Raw genomic sequence first — 18,211 nt, 5'->3', positions numbered from 1 at the left:
ATGACGTCGCCAGGCCACCACACGCTCTCATTCGCTGGAACCACGGCAGCCACGACATCATGGGCACACTTCCGGTAGCCATGAAAATCGTCTGCTCGTGCCGCCCTGCGACCCTCTCGGTCAAGCGCGTGCCAGGGCATTGCCTTCGCGCATATGGTTTCAGTTTTCCTCTGCCGCCTTCTTCTGTCGGGAGTTCCGGAGCCACTCGCAGTGGCTCGCCGAGTCGCTACTGTCGTCGCTGGCGTTCAGCCGGTACGGCGTGAAGGCATAGGGCTCGATCCCCATCGCGGCCGTAAGAGCGAGCAGTCGCGCCTCGAGGTCCGGGTCCATTACTGCTAACTACAACAGACGACAAGGAAAGAAACCGGACGCGCGCCGCAATCACGCTGCCGACACTGCTGCTGGGGTGCTAGGAAAGGCAACCGGAAGTTGCAAAACGAACATCAGCGGATGACGTATTCATGTGCGGGGCCCAGTCTCAGAGCTGTTTTTTTTGTCTGGTGCCCCGCGTGTACGAGTTGAGGGGGGAGAGAAGCAGCGTAATCTTTAATCGCCTATATCTTGGTTGTTATTGATGCTAGCTTAAAAATTCTTGCGTTGGGGTGACGAGTGATGAAATGCCCATCTCTCGTCTGCTTTACGTAATCTCAATTAATTTATTGCATTTAAGGCTCCCCTTCTGCACAAAATCTGGCTTCGTCGTCATCACTGGCGTTGTGAGCGAAAAATTCTGACAGTCACAACCTTGTTGGCCATTTACGTCTTCAGAACTTGCGGGGACATCACAACCTGCCCACCGGATTGTAAGCAAAATGACAACCATCGCAGGTGGCAGTTAAATTAAGGATTGGTTCTTCAGTAGAGACGTTTGTTCCTGGGCTAGTTAGTATTCCTGATTTAAGCTCATAGTTTTCCAGCGCAACGGCCCATGGCCAAAAAAATAAGAGGAAAAGGGAGAAGGACGAACAAAGCACTGACTGGCAACTGTTTATAAACAGTTGCGCTCCGAAACTAAGCTTAAATGACTGGTTGCGAGAGGTTTCTCGGGAACTGCAGCCGGACCCCACAGGTGGCAGCACCTGCTTTGGAAGGGCAGTGGAGCATTGCTTATTCGCTGTACCACTGCTCCAGGAGTGGTTTGATGACTTCCAGAGATCCACGATTGTAACATCCACAATCACCAATTCTGCGCACATGAGCATTAACCCATAGAGCTATCCTGTCGTGCTTTTAAAGTGGAGCTTAAATCCTCCCTCCAATTTTTTCTTCGCTCGTCGCAAGTCACCACCTGTTGTCTAGCAGTAAGCAATACCAAAAGTTGCTTGAGTCTTGTGGACGTACACGATGAAAAAAAATAGTACGTGCTTTCGACTTGGAATCCTGACAAGCTTTGGTGAAATGTTACCTTTAGAGATCTGGTTTTGTTCTGACCCCGCCTGCACAATCGCGGCACATTTTCAGTGGGAGCCCCTTTTAGATAAGTCGTTCAACATTTATTCCATACTGCAAAAACATACGTGGCTCTGATCTCATTGGTTCCTCGACTGACTTTTGAAGGTCAAGTTATGGACCCAAGAATACTTCTTAGACCTACTGGTTTGCCTGGCAACTGTACAAGACACTCTGAATTAAATGTAACAAAAGCAGTCTGGCTTTTCTAAGCTACAAATACGAGTTCCTAATGTAAGCATAGGTAGAAGCTTTTTGGCAACAGCTTTTCCTATTTCCCGTAAGAATCTGAAAATGCAAATCAGCAAACTGCAATGAGTGCGCGCGAGTACCACTTATCAGTTGGAACATAAAACAGTGACCATTCAAGTCTGCAACAAATGACACACCTTTTGACTCAGTACAAGGCTCTGCTTACATACCGTTGAACACGAAGATCCCTATTGTGGTAACATTATTATGGGCATAAGAATGCAAACTGCAGTAAAAAGGCCTATCCCGAATATCTCGAAAAATTCCTGTTCTGTGCTAGCTGCGGTGGTCTCATCCCAGAAACTTATTAATCTCACCCACCCACATCACCCTCTCTCTCATGCCCCCTCCTACGCTTGGCCCTTCTTGGAACGAACTCTGTAACCTTAACGCCCATTTGCGTACGAATTACGTGCCTTCTTCATGGCCATTCCTATTTAACTTCGACTAGGATATCATTAACTCTTATTTGTTCCCTAACCTGTTCATTTCTTTGGATGTCCATTAACATCAATTTTCGTTTTTCTTTGCGCAGCTTTCCTTTCCCCTTAAGTAAGCCTTTTGTTCACCCCCACATTCTGTCGCTATCTAAGATGCAGCTGTTATATACTTCTCTCTTTGAGGCATGTTGGTAAAGTACTGTTCATCGCTTGCGAGTGCCCACCAAATGCACTCGACCCTATTTACTTCACTCTCTCCCACAAGTGAGCGGGGTCTTATAGACAACACCAATTGCGCATGCTACATTGGTTCGTATCAGTGGTAACTACTTGCCCTATAGTTACGCGTATTTATTCACAATTTCCAATGCTTCGCTGCCAATCGCAAACCGTTGTTTCCGACCGAGATTGATCGTTATTTACGAATTTTTAATATTTTTCTCACACCCCGTTCTGATTTGCGTGTCTTGGGTCTCAAACAGGCTTTGGAGCTCACTACCTACTTTATTTGACAGAATTCTTCGTATATAGTGTTGCATTTTACCTCGAACTGATACTAAACTGTGAGGTGCGTAAGGTGCACCTAGAGAACTGTGCGAAGTCGTCACAGTTGCACACGGCCCAAGAAATAGCAGTTTCCTCACTTTCGAAACTTCCACCGGTATCATTTCAACCTATTCAGTCAGGCAAACAACTCGTCGAATTCGTCCCCCAGAGAAAACTCGGAACCGAGTACTGTTGAATGTCACTGTTCAATGACTGAAGGCAGAAGGTGCAGAAAACAGTGGTGCACACATTGCTCACTTAACTATATTCAACACAGGCAGCACTGAACATAATTTCATTGCCAAGTCGACAGTAGAGAGGGGAGGACAATGAGCACCACCAGAAAGGATTGTAGCGATCAAGTGAAGCGAAGTCAGAGCAAAAATGCGCCAGCATCAAACATAACTAAACGAGAAAATCATAATTTGCCACACCTTTACGGTTCCTAAAAACACCGCTGAAAATATCGAGTTTACAGTTCCGGTTCACATTGTCCTTTACCGATTACGAGAACAGTTCATGTCATGCGCATGAATCAGGACTGTGCGGCGACGGTGACATCGAAAGTTGTCCTGCGCTGCTCTTTATACGTTGGATATATATATCGAATGGTTCGACCCAATGGGCATTAAAACTTTCCTGGATGCCCTACGGACGTTAGGGATGTGCGTAGGACGTCCAAGAAAGGTTGTGTTTATCGGGGAGTTCGCACAACACAGAAGCACCAACATATTTTTGCCTGGAGTCGGCCCCCGGCTACTCACCACCTCTGCTTGGTGTCAGCGCCAGAATTGTCGCGGACAGAGTTTTTGGCAGTCCCGATGCCGGACATGTTACTCGTGCTGACCTCCATGGACATCAACTGGCCACCGCTGCACCGCTCGCGTTGCAGCGGGACTGCAAGAGGAAAACGATTGTGCCCGCTTCGTCGCACACCAACCGATAAGATCACGGTGCACTTTCCCAGTGAGTATAATGGCTCTTTGAACGCAATTTCAAATCATAATAAAATTGAGGCGAAATTGCGTCCACAAAGAATATGCTGCCATGATGCAAAATTGCACCCGCAGTTTCGGATCATGATGATGTGGCACGTAACAGCTAAGGCAATCATGCCCCCTGCCCATCTCTAAAATAGTTTTTCTTTGTGCTAAGCTCATTAGAGTCGCCTAAAAGTAGCAATTGGTCTTATATATTTTGTTAATAACCTAAATGCGTCAGCTGCGAATCCGCAGTACCTACAATGGTTAAGATGCCGGAAGCCAATGTGGCGGCTTCACTCACGGGATTGTGCAAAAGCTTAAGAACTTTCCTGCAAAGGCAACGTATGACCCTCACCGCCGTGTCCATGTCCACAAGCAACACAGCTCGCAAGAGGAGTAAGATGACTATATGCTCGAGACAACCACAGGCGCTGCTGAGAGTCCAGAAGAGTACACAATGGCACGGCGGCTTCAGTTACTGGATTGCGCAAAAGCTTGACAACTTTCCTGTAAAGGCCACATATAACCCTCATCGCCGTGTCTGAAAATGTCCAGAAGCAACACTGTGCGCAAGAGGAGTAAGGCCAATGTGGCCACTGACTGCTAGAAAGATGGGCCTTGTACACGAACTCGCACGGGTCGACTGGCCATTAGACGGCTCAAGAATGACAGATCTAATTACGAACGCCTTCTACCGAGGATCGAGCAGAGGTGTGACGCTCTAGAGAACTAAACAAAAAACCCTAGCAAGCATCACTAAATCAGGTCTCCACACAGCTTTTAGAGCTCAGCTGTTCAGCTGAATTTCTTTCCTAGAGCTAAACTAGAATGAAGAAATGTGTACGGAGCGTAAAACCAAGTGCAATACATTTTTTCTTTTTGTTTCTCAACTTTTGTACTCAAAAAGAAAATAGGCTGTTACTGTGGGCTCGTTGCCATATCTTCAACAGAGGTTTCACTTGGGTTGTGGTTATGAAGCAGTGTGTGCCAAATAATAAAACGGCATAAAATTGTTTCGATAAAAGTTGTTTGATATCACCATCACTGCCGTCTTCTTAACGTGCTTTTCACGCGCCCTAATTTATTGTGTACTCTCTTATCCCGTGTAGCCTACGGTTTATATTTCAATTTTCTACACAGTAACTGCGAATTCTTTTAGCACACGCGTTCTTCCATAATTGTGCCTGGGAATGCTTGTATGGAGCACATGCTGAAGGCTCATTGAACCTTATGCATTCTTAACTCTGGGTTCCAGCAGAACATTGTCATTTGTCCTTGTGCAGTGCATCGACATAGCGCACGCCATGACTGCTATTAAGGGTTTGGCTGCACATGTCCTGAAAAGCATTTCGGGTAAACACAAAGACAAACATGAAAATGCGCATAACAGCGCTACCACAAAGCATAAGGCAATCTATCTCACCTGTTAAACCCTCTCGCGTCTGTCACAGGGGTTTGTTGAATCCGCAGAGAGTGGTTGTTGATGTGGTGGTCGCACCCACATGACGAAGACACAACCGAAGCTGGAGGCTGCAATATAGAGAGGATAGTTAATATAATCAATGGTTCGACGAAAGTTCGTCTGGTCAGGCATTGTATTAAAGAAAAAGGAATGCGCTCACTGACCATGTCATGAAATTCAAAGACGTTTTTTTTCATGACATGGTCAGTGACCGCATTCCTTTTTCTTTGATAGTTAATATAGTTGATATGGATAGCAATATGGATAGGATAAGCTTGCCGAAAAAAAAGTTACACACAAATCTATACAGTAGCCAATGTAATCAGTACGTCAAAGGGAAAGACAGTAGCCTAGAACCAGTAACAAATGAAGAAGTAAAGAAAGCCTTACGAGCTATGCAAAAGAGGAAAGAGGGTGATGAGGGTCAGGTAAAGGTAGATCTGTAAGGCCGGGGGTGGGGGGAGATTATGTTAGAAAAATTACAGGATTTCCCTTAAGTCTTCTTAAGAGCAGAAATGAGAAAGCCTTTCTCTGTCCAGTTTCTCTCTCCGTTTTCATATTATTTATTTTTTATTTCGCTTACCCCAAGAGGGCGAAATATGTGGAGCACTCCACTATGACGCCCCCCCCCCCCCCCCCCATTGCCTGAGTCGCTTTCGGGCATTAAACCCTACAATCCAAAGCAACCTTATGACCTCGAGCAAACAAAAATCTTCGATGAATGCTAACATCTTAACCCTTATAAAAGGGACGTCAAGGGTTTCACAAATTCCTGTTTGATAAACTTACCGTTCATTGTCTATAAGGTGTTTACTAAGTTAATTCCTTTTTCTTTGATAGTTAATATAGTTGATATGGATAGCAATATGGATAGGATAAGCTTGCCGAAAAAAAAGTTACACACAAATCTATACAGTAGCCAATGTAATCAGTACGTCAAAGGGAAAGACAGTAGCCTAGAACCAGTAACAAATGAAGAAGTAAAGAAAGCCTTACGAGCTATGCAAAAGAGGAAAGAGGGTGATGAGGGTCAGGTAAAGGTAGATCTGTAAGGCCGGGGGTGGGGGGAGATTATGTTAGAAAAATTATAGGATTTCCCTTAAGTCTTCTTAAGAGCAGAAATGAGAAAGCCTTTCTCTGTCCAGTTTCTCTCTCCGTTTTCATATTATTTATTTTTTATTTCGCTTACCCGGGCAAGAGGGCGAAATATGTGGAGCACTCCACTATGGCGCCCCCCCCCCCCCATTGCCTGAGTCGCTTTCGGGCATTAAACCCTACAATCCAAAGCAACCTTATGACCTCGAGCAAACAAAAATCTTCGATGAATGCTAACATCTTAACCCATATAAAAGGGACGTCAAGGGTTTCACAAATTCCTGTTTGATAAACTTACCGTTCATCGTCTATAAGGTGTTTACTAAGTTAATTTGATTAGAATCAGGGCAACCTTAAACTTCAATCAAGCAAATGATCGGGCATGCTTTTGTAAATCCTACTGTACAATACATTATATATATACACAGTCGATCAGGGGACAGTCGATCAATCAGGTCAACCGACCCCCATATATAGGCTTGAAAAGCATATACAGAAAGCATATGACTCAGTCGAAATCTCAGCAGTCATGAAGACATTACAGAGTCAGGTTTTAGATAAGCCTGACTGTGTAATGTCACCATGTAATGTCACCATGTATGTTTCTCCAGAAAGTAAGCAAAACGACTGTAAAACAGGGAAGGTACCAGGCAGGCAGACGATCTCGCCAATTGTATTATTCACCGCTGTTTACACGAGGTATACAGAGGCCTGGATTGGGAGCAATTTTGGATGACTTGATAGAAAATACTTCAGTAATCTCCGAGTTGCTGATCACAATGCCTTCCTAAGTCATTCAAGTGATGAACTCCAAAACATAATCAGTGACACAGAGACGCAGAGCAAAATGGGTCTAAAAATTCGTATGCAAAAATCTTCAGCAGTTTAAGCAGAGAACAGCAGTTTACAATTGGTAGCGTACCCGCCGCGGTGGCTCAGTGGTTAGGGCGCTCGACTACTGATCCGGAGTTCCCGGGTTCGAACCCGACAGCGGCGGCAGCGTTTTTATGGAGGAAAAGCACTAAGGCGCCTGTGTGCTGTGCGATGTCAGTGCATGTTAAAGATCCCCAGGTGGTCGAAATTATTCCGGAGCCCTCCACTACAGCACCTCAATTCTTCCTTTCTTCTTTCACTCCCTCCTTTATCCCTTCCCTTACGGCACGGTTCAGGTGTCCAATGATATCTGAGACATATACTGCGCCATTTCCTTCCCCCAAAAACCAATTATTATTATTACAATTGGTAGCAACGTGCTGAAAGTGGCAAGGTATACACCGTCTTAGGGCAGGTAGTGACCGCAGATCGGGATCACGAGAGTGAATCAACTAGAAGATTAAGAACGGAGTGGAACGCATTTCGCAGGTCCACTGACATCATGAATGGCAGTTCACCATTATCCAGCACGAGAAAAGTATATAACAGCACGAATGTTACCGGTACTAGCGGTGGGGTATAAAACGCGGAGGCTAACGAAAAAGGGTTCAGCTAAAAATGGGGACAACCCAGTGAGGCATGCAAAAGGAAGTAGATGTAGTGTTAAGCGAGAGGAAAAGGGCAGAGTGATTCAAGTGACAAACGTAGGTTAGTGACATCCTATTTGAAAACAAAATGAAGAAGGGGGCGTCGGCTTGTAGTGCGAAGGCAGGATAACCGGTGCTCATTAAAGGGAACGACTGGACACCATGATAAGGTTAGCGTAGCAAGGGCTGGCTCAAAGCTAGGTGGGCTGATGAGTTTGATAAGTTCTTTTTTTAAGGAAGGGGGCCTAAGGTAGCCGCCGCTGTAAGTTATGTGTGAGAGAGCGCTTGTCCTCAAGTGGCCGTATTCAGACTGATGATGATATGATTATAATTTATGACTTAACTGCCCTCAGAAAAACAAACTGCTTGATTTCTCTTTGGTCGCGTACGTTATGATCGACAATTACGAAGACGTGCAAAAAAAGCATGTTTTAACGCGACAGCACTGAGGCTCCCGTTATGTACAAAATATGGTTTCGTAGTCATCGTGGGCACTGTGAGCTAAAAATTCCCGGAAAATCAACCTGGGTGTTTAGTACACGTGAACTTCGCTGATATCACAAATTGTCCTATGTTGCTATCTATACGTCGACTACGTCAAATGGTTCGAGTGGTCCGCCCAAACCAGAAGCACCAACGTATTTTTTGCATGAAGTCGCCCCCTTCCTTTTCATTACCTCGCACCGTTGCCTCGCCACAATCGCAGAGGCAGGCACCCATGCTGGACATGTTGCTCGTGCTGGGCTCCGTGGACATCGACCGGGCATCGTTGCACAGATGGCGTTGCAGAGTTCACTGCAAGAGGAAAACGACTGTGCCCACTTCGTCGCTTATCTACTAATAAGCTCACGAATAAAAAAGTTACTTAAGCGTAATCGCAATTTTCGTAATGGCAGTTTGAGTGAGCACGTAAGAAACTACATCTGAAAATTTTGGCATCCAAGAAGCTTCAGGTGTAAGGATTGAAATTATTACCACACAGAAGTGACTGGAGATCGATGTTCCAGGTATAAACCAATAGAAGTGTTCCCGAGCCTCCGCGGTGGCTCAGTGGTTATGTTACTAGGCTGCCTGCCCGAAATACGCGGGTTCGATCCCGACATCGGCGGTCGAATTTCGATGGAGACGAAACTTTGCTTACCCCAAGAGGGCGAAATTTCTGGAGCCCTCCACTACAGCGTCCTTCATAGGCTGAGTCGCTTTGCGGCATTAAACACTACAAATCCTACAAACGATGTAAATGCACTTTGAAGAACCCGGATGGTCGAAATTTCCGGAGTCCTTCACTGCAGTGTCCCTCATAGCCTAAGTCGCTTTGGGATAAACCGCCTAAATCAAATTAGTAGAGCTCTTTCCATATCGCTAACAAAAAAGTACTTTGTTCGTTAAATCTATTTTCGTATTCCTGCTTTCGTATATACTGTCTCAATTCCGCGATTCCAGCAGTCTCAATTCCTACAGTTCTCTTGCTGGTAAACCAGGTCGAAGCAGCAATGAAACACGGATTGCCATAATAAATTTCACAAACCTGTTTAGACATCTAGGAGCTAAGTACCGGAACTGCCTCCAAGAACTGCACATCGTGATTAATATAGTGCGTAGTGGTTGACAGACAAAACGAGCTGTTTGTCCCACGAAATTACTGAGGCTATCGAAATAGCCAGGTTGCCTGGCTAGTTCAGTAGAGCTCTTTCCATATTGCTAACGGAAAAAAAGGACTGAGTTCGTCAAATCTATTTTCGTTTACTGCTTTCTCGAATACTGTCGCATGTCTGCGATTTGCGTTCCCTCGATGGTGTAAGTAGCGTGCGGTTCTTTCCAGTCAGCACTGTTGAAAAGTCATTGCCTCTTGCGTTTTATTGCCCAGATCGCCTGAGGGGTTTCTGTGCTTTATTAACCTAAAATAACTGCAATGCCAGAAATTCTTCAGAAACAAGTATCGCATGAATAATTCGGCTTGGGACTTGAAAACCTGCATCATGCACTCGCCATTGGCACGCTGGAACGTGTAATGGCCCTCACTAGCCCCACCCTTCAAAACACCAAACAGCACGCCTCTCGGCAGGAGCACTATCGTAGTGGCTTTGTGTATGATGCCTCTACCTTCAGCAGGACTCGAAACAGTAAGTTCTGATATTTCGGTGTGTTCATCAGCACAACACCCTGCAAAGCATTCTGGAAATATATCTATAGTTTGGTATAACTCTCCAACGAGGCAATAAACTCCCCTCAAAAGAGGCTTCCAGCCAATGGTGTCGGGCAGTTCTCACCGTTGAGCGATCCGAATGAACCAGCTACCGTGAAATTGCTAGTTGTGCCAGAAAACTGGGGAATAATCACGGCTTAGTCGGATTAAATGTGGCGTCATAGAAATTTATCGACGCCATTGGCTTGAGCGCCTCCTCTTATGGGCGTTGGCCGCGTCGTACTTGAGCAGCAGCCGACATCAGTACCGAAAATTGCCTGCAACAGTTAGCCTAAGGTGCATTAGACGGCTCTGTTATCCATGCAATTGCGAGGCTTGTCATGCACATCACACGCATCATGAAAAATGCAAGAGCGCACAAATATGAAAAGAGGCGGTTATTGAATTCCCAAGGTCACAATGTATTTGTTTCCATCGTGGTGATGCAGGGATTCCTAAAGACATTTGCACTTAACAGATAAACGCCCTCTCACAGCATCAAGTGAAGTAAGTGCGGAACTTTTGCAGTTCACACGCTCTTTTCTGAGCTGAAGAGCTAAAATGGAGGAGATATCTCAGTGCGAACGCGGCAGCCAAGTTTGATGTCTGGTTACATTCAAGCGGTAATGAACAATGTACTAAAGAGTCAATATTAGCAGTAAGTATGATTTCCTTGATTTGATTTGATTTATGGCGGCTTAACGTCGCAAAGCGACTCAGGCTATGAGGGCCGCCGTAGTGAAGAGCTGCGGAAATTTCGACCACCTGGGTTTCTTTAACGCACACATACATCGCAGAGTAAACGGGCCTCTAGAATGAAATTACGCGAGTAGGGCCGACATATCATATGGAGAAAGATACAAATATTCATGTGCTCTCCTCGTGTTTTCCATGTGATCACCCAATCTGTTCTGCAACATCACACTACACAAATTCTACACGAATTCCAAATTATACGTGTATGGTCATACGCCACGTATGGTCATACGTGGCTAACGTTGTTGGGCTGAAGGTCATTCTCCGGTCCACGAGACGACTGCTTTACCTAGCGTAGTGAAGCTTGTCGCTTCAAAAAAGTCGTTTTAACCGACTCGCTGGCAAAGGCAGGAAGCGGGACAGCTCCTGAAGTTCAGAGCGGACGAGGCGATGCCTGAAGCCCTCAGGTTGTGCTTATGCTCCACATCCAAGGCGCCGAGTTCTTCCTGCGAAGAGCGTATTACATTGATATGTCGTACAAACAGTGCAGAGAATACTGACGGTGGTTCTCTAATTAGTTCGTAGAATGTGGTTTCCGTAAACGGAATGCAGTGGGTGTTTCTTGGACTATCCTCAACACCACAGACAATATCAGCACAATATTAGAAATTATTGGCAGAGGCCGGGCCAACAAAAAGATCACACTGAAACCAGGCATTTCAAATAATGTGCCAATTACCTGTGCTGTTTGGGATTATCGACGTACCTTGTGTGGCGAGGAATAATGAGCCTGGCTGAATACAGTAGCAGCCACCTGCAGATGACAATTACATGGAGATTAGCGGGGACAGATTATGACAAAGGATAGAGAATGCCTGCATTCCACATATTTTTGGTTTTGTAACACGAGCCACAACGACAGAGATTATTCCGGGGCCTGCTCTCAGAATTTTCTTCGTTACTCCGAAAGCCCGGACGCACCTTTTGCTGAGATGCCTGTTACCTACGTTGAGCTACCTCTTCCCCAGCCAGGTCTGATGAATGAATCCAAGACACTGTAAATATGGACTCAGTAGAAGTTCCAAAGGGATAAATTGATCAGCAAATAAAAGCCGACAGACTTGCGATCTTTCTACGGCTGAATGCCTACGTATAGGCTAAGCGCCTACTGTGTCCAGCCGGATAGTAGGAGCGAGTCCATAGCAAGCACACTTTAGAAACATCGTCACGGATGGCCCAACGATGCGACACTTCGACCTGCAGCTTGTTTGCAATGCAGCAAAGCCAATGATGCTAACTTAGTATTTCACAGTACCAGCGTTGCACGAGACGTGAAGCTGATAAGTACGCTCTTCAGCGACAAAATGGATGTACTTTTGTGCTGTCAAAAGCAATAATGAAAAGAATGAAGAAACCACAGCACAGTGCAGCTGCTTTTGTTGTAGCCATTTCAGTTCTTTTTTTTTACAATACTGTTAGCCCCATGGTAGAGGCCATGGCAGAGGGGGAACTACATCAGTAGACATGGACATAGTACACAGTTAACAACAAAAATAGCTGCAACGTTTCAAAACGATGTTATGCACGAAATAATAAGCATGTGAATAGAAGTACAGGGCATTCAAAATTATTAAACGATAAGGAACAGACATGGCAACAGCAATGCCCATTGAAATCTTTTAAGTGTCGCTTTAAGGGCTTCACGTGAGAGAGCTAATGGGTCCGTTCAGCACATTGGGGTCCTCTTTGTGCATCACTTCACGGTCATGGACACTTTTTTCTTCACCACAACATGATGCTAGCCTACCTTCAAGACTGCAGTGCAATAGCATTAGAGCCCTTCCCGCGCAAGCACTCCTTCATTGTGCCCAGGTTCTGCCTATTAACCCTTTCTTGTCATGCATATTAGCCTGCGTTCGGTGCTGCCGCTATATGTCGCCTATCTACAATCGTTCGAGCTGCCCTGCTCCCAAAACGAAGCGATAATGTGCAAATAGCCGTATTCTGCCTGGAGTAGGTCATCAGTTACTTACAATTCAGATTGGTGCCATCGCCAGAACCACGGACGCTGCAATCGCGAAGGTTGTCTGGCACTGCGGCTCTTTCTTGGCAGGCCTCGATAGCAGACATGTTATTCGTGCTGGGCTCCGTGGATATTGACCAGGCATCGATGCACCGATAACGTAGCAGTGGTGACTGCAAGAGCAAAAATGGTGGTCTCTTGTTAGTAGATCTATGCTCGCGACGCGCTTACTAACCATTAACTCAGGCTATGATTTTTGTCATGAGATTCAAGGGGGAAGCGGGGTTTACCACAAAAAGGGCACTGAAAATTAAAATTGCAAATTAAATAGTAATACGTGCAATTTAACGTGCCGAAGCGAAATTTGGGCTATGAAGTAACAGTCTTGTTCAGGCGAGTTAGGTTCTCCTTTGAACGGGTGCGTACTTGCGCAAAGAAGACGGGACATAACAAAGGAACACACATGACAAGCACCGAGCGCAGCTTCCAACTAGTTTATTTTCGTAGAGGGCAGATAGATTTATTTCCACGCTGGGCAATCACAAGATTAACAGGCAAAGACACGCACTGTTCATGTCAGCAGCCCTCCGCCAAGTGTGCCACCAGATATCATCACATGTAAAATTGATATAGAACCCTTTAGTACAATAATCATGAAACAAAAGAAAATGACAAAGACATAAGGAATGATGATCCATGAGGCGAACGATGAACATAGCTTTAAAACGTCTCTCAGCAAAAGCAGTGTCAAAGTAAATAAAAACAATAAAGCGGTAAATGCGTAAAATTTACTTATGACAGCAAAAGCAGTGTCAATCAGACCTTGTTGAAAAAGCTGAAGGGTAACAAGGAAAACAACCAACCTCAAGAAAAAAAGCTGTTAAGGCCAGAAGTCGTACCTCACGTGCACCATACCTCTCACAACCTCAAGGAGGAGGCCAATAAATACGGGGCCGACGTGGTAATTTCAGCACCGCGAAAACTCGCCGGAATATGTTCACGCATTGGCAGGAAAAAAGTTCAAGAGTGCGCCATCAGACATCGAATGCCACATGTTGGTTGCAAGAAATGTGTCGTATACGAGTTCCCGCTTACATGCGGCAAGGTGTACGTTGGACAAACCGCAAGTTGTATTAATGAGCGCTTGCTTGAACACAAAAATTCATTAAACAAGAAAGGTGCCCATCTGCCAGACCACTGCCAAGCCTGCTCGAAACAGAGGCGTACAGTCTGCAAGCATCAACTATAGGACTGCAAAGTGTTCTTTAAGAGCCGAGATAAAATAGAACCTGAGCTCGTGGAAGCCTTCTGTATCAAGAAGCGAGGTGGTTATTGCATTAGTGACACGGCAGTTATTCTTCCCCACAGTGAAATGCTGGTTCTTGATGCATCTCTGTGAAAGGTGAATGTTTATCAACTGCGATTAAGAGCATGGATAAGGGCAGAGGTTATATAAATGCTCTTCCTTGAATAAATTCTGTTGAAAGCGCCGCGCACGTCCTATTGCCTTACTCGTCCGTGTTGCCATTTTGCGCTCTCATGTCTTTCACTAATGTGACGTTCCCGGCATAAACACAAATTTTCAGACTAAGTTATCAGCACAACAACAGACAACATACAGAAATGCGAAATGCAGAAATGCGGTCGTACTTTCCCAAAGACAGTCACCTCGACTATGCTCATTGTGTAGGCAGCCATTGTGTATACCTGTTTGTAGACTACCACTCGTAAGCACGCCTACCTCACTGTCTACTAATCTGGCGACAACAGCACTTTCAAATCGTTTAATATTAATTAGTACCACCATTAGCCCGATTGAATGTCGAGGGAGTATTCGTGCACTTTTCGTAAGCAGGGTGCACCAAAAAGGAAAACAAAAGACAAATCTTATATATTGACGCCGACGCTTTCCCATACCCCGCAATTCTAGACAAAAGCATTTTTCAGCAAGAAACCACTTGCCAACGCAAGTTTATTCATATAATGTATGATTTCACTATACAATTAATATATTTACAGATCACCCGACGGCATTCTTCAAATTTGTTTTGCTAGTAACATTTTTGCTATCGTAAAAAGCGTTCCCCATTTGGTTTTCAATGGCAGTCTCAACTGTTAGATGCCACAGATGGAAACACATTAAAATAAGGTTTTTGCTACATATCAGAAGAATTAACCACTGTATTCAATATTACTGTAAAACGTATGTTATAATTAAGCAATTTTCAAATTTTTGCACCAAAAATGGCTGGGCTTGCGCTTGTACTTTTTTCTACTGTGCTGGAGAAACCGGTGCAAGAACCTGTGACAGAAACACGATACGGTGCCGCGAGGAGGTTAACACAAGCTCTTCCTGCAAGCGGTCGTGCCAATCATCCTTTCCTTCACACGGACACTCTACACATGAGCGCGTGTCGTCCTGCAGCTCAATAGGCTCAAGACAAGCCGCCATATACATATACAGACGATAGTTATTATGGCGGCTGTCGTTCTCTCGCCCAATGAACTGATCTGCAGCGACACGGTGGGAAGGTGGCAATCGCGTTTATTTAGTGACGTGAGCCACCTTTTTGAGGACCTGGACGGGCAGACGGAAGATGGCTTTAATAGTGAACGGGAGATAGAATACTACGGCGTTAAAATATCTTAACAGTTATAGTTGATTCTATAGTGACAGAATGGCTACCGTTCTCTGAGTTCTTTTTTTTTCAACTTTCAATGCGCTATGCACAACGAAGTGCGTATTCACCTTCCAATTCCTTCTACAGCAAGCTATAACAACATGTTCACTACGTTAAGTTTAAAATAAATACTATACATATATGTACATTTCACATGAACCTTAGTTATTCTACGCACATTCAATAATTTGGTTTTAACTTAAAAGGCGCCCGGGAAAGAGAGCCTATGAGACACCCTGGAACCCTCTCGATTTTAGTGTCAAGCTTTCTCAACGCGTGCAATGTGCTGAACAACTTCTCTTGTAGTTGTAACGCCACCCTTGGATTGGTAAAAAATGTTTGAATCTACCAGCAGCCCATAGACCTGTTGAGGAATATCACCACCATGTTTGATACTCCTTTTGGGACAAAAGACCCCTGTGTGCATACGATGTTATGCTTCCTCTGAATCTCACGATCTCACGTCAGGTAGAGGCAAGGTAACTTCTCATCTGACAGTATTCCATTGGGCTAGTGAGAAGCTCTGCCGGGAAGAAAGCTATTGGCTCGAGAACTTACCGGCTCTCTGGCAGCCGCGAGGATCGGAGCAGGGCTTGAAGCTCAGAACAGTCAAGCCGAAGGCTGTAGCACAGGTCCTGAAGTCCTGAAGCACAGTGGAGTAGTTCAGGGTTAGTTTGTTTATGGTGTTCAGGATATTAGCTTAAACTAGTGGACATGGACAGCGCATGCAGACAGCAGGAAGGCACACTTATAGAGTGCAATGATTAAGGGCTGAACTAAGGGGAAATTCATTGCAGAGTCGACAGAAACTGTGGAGGCTAATGGACATGGCGAGAAGGAGCCACACTTGTCGAGCGAAGGCAGAGGCAAAGGGTCCCTACAAGGAAGAAAACTAAACATTATAACCTAAAAGATACGCTGCGACCACCGTAGCATATTTAGAGACACCGCAACGAAAATCGCCTTGATATTTCCTCTTCACTTCGGCATCCACCCATTATTCCGTCACTCAAAATTTATTGACAAGGTGATTACCCTGCGCTGGATGCTGCCCACTATAAGCCGCCTATGCCAAAATTTTTCGGCTGCCCCCTCTCAAAAAGAAGCAAGGATGTATGCACAAGCGCATTTTAAGCTTGGAGTCTGTCATCTCGGTTACTCGCCACCTCGCCTCGGTCACTGCGCCAGAATCGCGACCATTGATGCCAGAGAGGTGGAATTTACTCTGAGGCTCTTTCTTGGCAGGCCCCGATGCTGGACATGTTACTCGTGCTGTGCTCCATGGAAGTTGAAGGAGCATCATTGCACCAATGGCGTAGCAGCAGTGACTGGAAGTGAAAGTAGTCTCAAATTAATTAATAGCTCTATGCTCGTGACGCGCTGCTATTTTTGTCATTAAAGTTGAAGGGAAAGGCGGTTCAACAAAAGAGACACTGAAAAATAGAATTGCAATTTGAATTGTAAATTGTAGAAATTACCTTGCCAAAAAGAAACATGGACTATGAAGCACACCGTAGTTAAGAGCTACGGTATCGTTTTAGTCTTATAGGAGTAAAGTCCCAAAAGGACTCAGACTATGGGGGACGCCGTAGTGGAGGGCTCCGGAAATTTCAACCACCTGGGGTTCTTTAACGTGCACCGAGACCGCCCAATATACGGGCCTCTAGCGTTCCTCCTTCGTCGAAGTGTGACCGCCTCGGCAGGGACTGAACCCGCGTCCTTAAGGTCAACAGCCGAGCACCATAACTGAGCCACCGTGGAGGCATGATTAGGCTACAGCGAAATGCAGAGCCCAGCAGCGGTTAAGCAATGCGACACTGCCATGGCACGTAGCTATTACAAACACATCCACCTCGGAGGAGCTTATCAGACACATCCCGTGTATCCCAAGCTCCCATAAGGCTTTTTGCACAGATATTTCTTCAGGCGGCTGTCGGTCTCTCGCCCAATGAACAGATCCGCAGCGGCACGGTAGGAAGGTGGCAATTGCACTTATTTAGTGACGTGAACTGCCTTTTTGGGGACCTGGACGGGCGGACGGAAGATGGCTTTAATAGTGAACGGGAGTTCGCAATCGAATGCTTCGGCGTTAAAATATCTTAACAGTTATTGTTGAATCTGGAGTGATAGATTGGCAACGGTTCTGTGAGCACTTTTTTTTCGACTTTCAATGCGCTATGTCCAACGAAGCGCGTGTTGACCTTGCAATTTCTTCTACAGCAGGCTATAACAACGTGCTCACTAAATTAATTTTAAAATACCTGGTATCCCTATATGTACATTACATATGAACCTTAGTAATTCTACCCACATTCGGTTAGGTGATTTTCATTTAAAAGGCGCCTGGGAAAGAGAGCCTATAAGACACCCTGGAACCCTCTCGATTTTAGTGTCAAGCTTTCTCAACGTGTGCAATGTGCTGAAGAACTTCTCTTGTAGTTGTAACACCACCCTTGGATTGGTAAAAAATGTTTGAATCTACCAGCTGCCCATAGACCTGTTAAGGAATATCACCACCATGTTTGATACTCCTTTTGGGACAAAAGACCCCTGTGTGCATACGATGTTATGCTTCCTCCGAATCTCAAGATTTCACGTCAGGTAGAGGCAAGGTAACTTCTCATCTGACAGTATTCCATTGGGCTAGTGAAAAGCTCTGCCGGGAAGAAAGCTGTTGGCTCGTGAACTTACCGGCTCTCTGGCAGCCACGAGGATCGGAAAAGGGCTTGAAGCTCAGATCACACAAGGTGACGGCTGAACCACAGGTCCGATGTGCTGAAGCAAAGTGGAGTAGTTCACGATTAGTTTGTGGTGTTCAGGTTACCAGCTTCAACTAGCGGACACTGAGTGCGCAGAAAGCAGCAAGGCACACATATATA

At 45.3% G+C, this 18,211-nt stretch overlaps 2 long non-coding RNA genes across 2 annotated transcripts; both read right to left on the bottom strand.

Moving 5' to 3' along the window:
• Positions 1-5,105: 5,105 nt before the first annotated feature.
• Positions 5,106-12,752, bottom strand: LOC144100468 (uncharacterized). Its single transcript, XR_013307667.1, has 5 exons — positions 12,662-12,752; positions 11,395-11,442; positions 11,020-11,134; positions 8,425-8,542; positions 5,106-5,200 (listed from the first exon to the last, which is right to left on the bottom strand). It is a non-coding gene; the product is annotated as an uncharacterized LOC144100468 (long non-coding RNA).
• A 3,139-nt stretch (positions 12,753-15,891) lies between these two features.
• On the bottom strand, positions 15,892-18,080 carry LOC144102131 (uncharacterized). Its single transcript, XR_013308182.1, has 3 exons — positions 18,024-18,080; positions 16,557-16,660; positions 15,892-15,975 (listed from the first exon to the last, which is right to left on the bottom strand). It is a non-coding gene; the product is annotated as an uncharacterized LOC144102131 (long non-coding RNA).
• Positions 18,081-18,211: the final 131 nt, after the last annotated feature.

The sequence above is a fragment of the Amblyomma americanum genome, chromosome 8 (assembly GCF_052857255.1).
Source record: "Amblyomma americanum isolate KBUSLIRL-KWMA chromosome 8, ASM5285725v1, whole genome shotgun sequence".
Taxonomy (NCBI): Eukaryota; Metazoa; Arthropoda; class Arachnida; order Ixodida; family Ixodidae; genus Amblyomma; species Amblyomma americanum.
Note: the sequence above shows the minus strand (reverse complement) of the source record. Positions and strands in the feature narration are given on the sequence as shown.